The 4,651-nt window shown below is 33.7% G+C and overlaps 2 protein-coding genes across 5 annotated transcripts in view; one reads left to right on the top strand and one right to left on the bottom strand.

The window, feature by feature from the left end:
* Nucleotides 1-4,651, bottom strand: part of LOC106873936 (neuroepithelial cell-transforming gene 1 protein) — a 93,970-nt gene that overhangs the window by 62,364 nt on the left and 26,955 nt on the right. The gene's annotated exons all lie outside the window — the stretch shown is intronic.
* The window catches only part of LOC106873938 (baculoviral IAP repeat-containing protein 7), a 66,264-nt gene continuing 62,192 nt past the window's right edge, over nucleotides 580-4,651 (top strand). Inside the window, exon 1 of the mRNA XM_014921480.2 lies at nucleotides 580-692. The gene's annotated coding sequence lies outside the window, so the exon portion shown is untranslated. The remainder of the gene's footprint in view (nucleotides 693-4,651) is intronic.

Genomic DNA, 4,651 nt, shown 5'->3' on the forward strand with positions numbered 1-4,651 from the left:
ATATATATATATATATATATATATATATATACATATATGTATATGATGGGTTTCTTTCAGTTTCCATCTACCAAATGCACTCACAAGGCTTTGGTCAGCCCGAGGCTATAGTAGAAAACACTTGTCCAAGGTGTCATGCAGTGAAACTGAACACAGAACCATATGACTGGGAAGCAAGCTTCTTACCACCTGTGTGCATGCATGTGTGTGTCTTTGTATTTCTGATGCAGATTATTCAATCTTGCTATTTATTTACATGCCTTACTATTTATTTACAAACTTTCCTATCTTTTACATTTTTGTATAGGATTTGCAAGATTCTTTAAGTGAATTCATATGTTGAAACAAATGTTGTTGTGTCTAGGAAGAATCATTATGTTAATGTCAATAACTAGTACACTGATTCAATTCCACTCCTTTATTACTAGTCACTTGGTTAAATGCCTATCCAACTAATTAATTGGTCATTTATTTAACTATTTTGTCACATTATACTAAATTGTGACATTAAGTATTTAAGTGCTTAGAGCCTATGATTTATGACGACTTAAATTTTAAACAACCACTCTTTGCCTTATCTGCTTTCATTCTTTTTTCAGCTATAACAATATCAGCTCTCTAGATATTCTCATTACAGTTCCGACTTTTTTAGTTTCATTTCATGTTTTCTTAGGGTGTAAACCAGTTACAATGTAAGTTTAAAAAATTTAATATATATATAAATGAAATATTAGTTCTGCTTTTTTTGTCTTTGATTTTTCTAAAAAGATTGCTATTGTTTTAACATTCTTTCACATTTTCATTAATTTTTTGTTTATATAATACAATCTGTATGGAAACTTTTAACCACATATAAATATCTTTTACTTGTTGCAATTATTAGTCTGCAGCCATGCTGGGGTACCATCTTGAAGGGTTTAAATTGAATGAAGTGACTCCAGTACCTGTTTTATAAGCATGGTACTTATTCTATTAGCCTCTTTGCCAATCCTTTAAGTTACAATGCCATAGACAAACCAACTCTGGTTATCACACAGTGGGGGTGTGTGGGTGTGGTGTGTGTCTCTATGTGTGTGTGTATATACATATTTCAACTAACCACTCTCAGGGCATTAACCAGTTAGAATGTAAGTTGAAAAAATTTACTATACAGTAATCCCACGACTATGGTGGGTGTTACATTCCAAACCTCACCGCTATAGGTGAAAATCTACATTACTGTACTATATATTTTTTTATTATATTTATAATTTGTATATATTTATTTTATTATTTTTAAATATTTAAGCTTTTATAAACTCTCTTCACACTCTTAGTGTCTTCTGTCTTTTTGCAAGTGAGGAACATAGTGATGGGCAGTTGCTGGTGCTGTCTTTTCATCTGTGTAAGGAAGTTTTTATAAACTTCCATGGCTCCATCGATTGTATTTCTGAACTGCAATGCAAATATCATCTGGTGATCCCAATCTTCCGCCATTCTCCGAAGTTCTTTTGGTGGCCTACATCCGCACACCTTTTCCCTTACTTAAGCATGTCAAGAAGTTTCACCTTCTCTGCTATAGTAAGCATCCTCCTCTGGCACTTGGGTTCACTGCCAGAAGCCTTAGAAGATGCAGAATGCTTGGGCAACATTGTAGGGCTTGAAATAAATTCACAATTTTATACACAAATGCAAAACAACATCACTTACTCGCTTCTCAAGTTTCATTTTCCATACAGTATGTGTGATTCTTTGTTTACTCATCTACGGTACACTACATATTTTCTTTTAATATATCTTAATTAATGTGTTATACAATGCAGTATTGTACTGTATTTTCATTCTATAATTTATTAATTTTTAGGTGTGAAAATGCTTATTTTACCACAAAAATAATTAAAACCTAAAAAATATATAAATACTTATTGGCTGCAGAAACCTGTGATATACTGAGGAGTCTATGATATAAATTTTACATATATTAGCCAGAAAATCTGCAGTGTACTGAGGGCACGATAAGTGAACCGTGATATGCATGCATGCATGCATACATACATACATACACACATACATACATACATACAAACATACATTCATACATATATACATACAAACAAACAAAAATACCCTGTTGATTTTGAAATTCCAATGAAGGAGGCTTGGATCTAGATTAGAAACCAGCTCTTTCTCTATTGGCAAGAAATCATGAAATAAAACTAAATAATGACATACATATTAATGTAACCCATAATTTCTTTGTGGATGACCTCAAGATTTATGCTAAAAATTTTAACAGTGCCAAAAAACAGCTGGACTTAATAACATTTTCAGTTGATATAGGAATGTAATTTGGCCAAAAGAAATATTCATATTTGATTGTTGAATGGGGAAAATCAGTCCCCCAGAGACAACACCAGTGCATCAATGACTCACTATTTCTCCTGTCTCACACAAAAAATATTACAAGTGCCAAGGTATTAATGAAAATATGTCATCTGAAGACACTGTGAATAATGATAGAGTGACCCAGGGATATTACAGCAGACTAAGAAAAATATGGCAGTCTGAACTCTCCTCTTACAACAAGACAATATCCCACAATACATTTGCAATACCAGTGCTGATTCCAACATTTGAGATACTTGACTGATCTGTAGGAGAAATCCACTCCATATACATTAAACCTGCAAGATTCTAACATCAACTGGAAATCTCTATTGAAATAGTGATTCGACAGTTTCTACTTAAGAAGAGAAGAGGAAGGCAGAGGATTGAGATCAGTGCAGACAGCCTTTGAATGTTGCATCATATCTCTCAGACAGCACTTGCTAAACAACAGCAGCAAAAATAAATACATTAACTTAACATTGAAAAGTGAAGAAAACAATATCCTATGTGTTGGCAACAAGATCCTCAGGAAGCACTCTCTTCCTGATGACTCCCCATACAAACCCAAATCAGCCAGATTAACATACCTCAAAAAAGATTTGAAGGCAAAACACTCAGCATACCAAACTAAAAAACCATGCATGGGTATGTTTCCCAAAGATGTGAAGAAGATAGTAACATTGACATGAAGAGAAACCTCTCTTGGATTCATGACTACTACATCATCATACTTTGAAGGCTATGCATTTGCAATTCAAGAACAGGACATTGTTACTAAATACCTAATCAACAAAAGAGAGGGTGAAACTCTTAGATTATGTCGTATTTCTGTGGAAGACATCACACGTGATCATCAGCTGCCCAAAAGTGTCATCAAGATACTATCTACCTATGTGACATGATTTTGTCACAAAAACAATACACAATGCCATTTAGAAGAAAGACAGTCCTGGAGTAAACATAGTGAGTCTTCCTGTTATTGAATACGTACACAAATGTCTGAGTAAGGAATATTGTTGGAGCATTCCCATCAAAACATTTGTCAAGTGTAAGCATAATAGACTGGATACTGTTGCTTGGGACAGACAAAAAAAAGTATGCCCCATCATAGCAGTCAGCTGTCCTGCTGATGTGAATATTTCTTTGAAAATCAAAAAAGAAAGAAGCTATGGATAGCTACTTCAAAACCTCCAGCTTCTATGTCTGGATTACAAATTTACATTTGTACCAATAATAATTGGAGCACTTGATTTTATAAGTAAATGCCCAACTGTCAATCTGGATAAGCTTGAATTTCAGAAAAAGAAATCAAGCAACTGACTGGCACATTACAAATACAGTCTGTAAGCAGAACAGGAAAACTATGCAAGACTTTTCTCAGGTTTAAAACGTGACATTGTTTTTGTTATCTATATTCCAATGATGGAGCTTTGTATCTTTATTAGGAACCAGCTCCTTCTTCAGAGGAAGAATTCAAATGATTAAAAACAGAAGAGAAACAAACAAACATGCATGCACATGCACGCGCACACGCACACACACAAACGCACACTCACACATGCATGCTCACACGCGCATGCGTGCATGCACACACACACACACACACACACATATGAAATTGAATAAATTTCAGGGGGAACAGAAACTGCATACTCAACTTCATTAGGTTACAGCTGTGTCCAGGTTCTTTGATTCGGTCATATGTGCAATGTTTAAATGTGTATTAGCATATATATTCCATGTATTTTTTTATCTATCTGTATGAATTGTTATTTGTATAGGGGTTCATTATACACCTTTGTATATACATATGTACACAAAATTATCTGACTCTACATATTTCTGAGAGTGGCTTATTCTCTTCAGAATTTTTATTACATTTCTTTTGTATTTTCATATTTTCAAAGCTGATTTTTTTTTCCATATATGCAAATGCTTTCCCAAAGAAACTTGCACTATATATATCTATATATATAAAAATGAGAATGTGTGTCTGTCTGTCTGTGTGAATCCCTAAAACTCGAGAACTACGCAACCAATTTCATTCAAATTTTATAGATGCCTTACTTAGGGTTCCAGTTGTGTTTTAGTCAAAAAAAATTTTAACTTCTTGCAGAGTTCGAGCCCACAGCAACATAATATCTCCTCCACTATTTAAGTATTACGTGTCAAAAGTGAAACAAAAACACTCATGTCAAATACTTTCACTTCAAAAATGAAACTATTCTACTAACTGAAACAATCACATTTCGATACTGTAATGACAGATACTTTCAGAGAGAGA

The sequence above is a fragment of the Octopus bimaculoides genome, chromosome 2 (assembly GCF_001194135.2).
Source record: "Octopus bimaculoides isolate UCB-OBI-ISO-001 chromosome 2, ASM119413v2, whole genome shotgun sequence".
NCBI classification, from domain to species: Eukaryota; Metazoa; Mollusca; class Cephalopoda; order Octopoda; family Octopodidae; genus Octopus; species Octopus bimaculoides.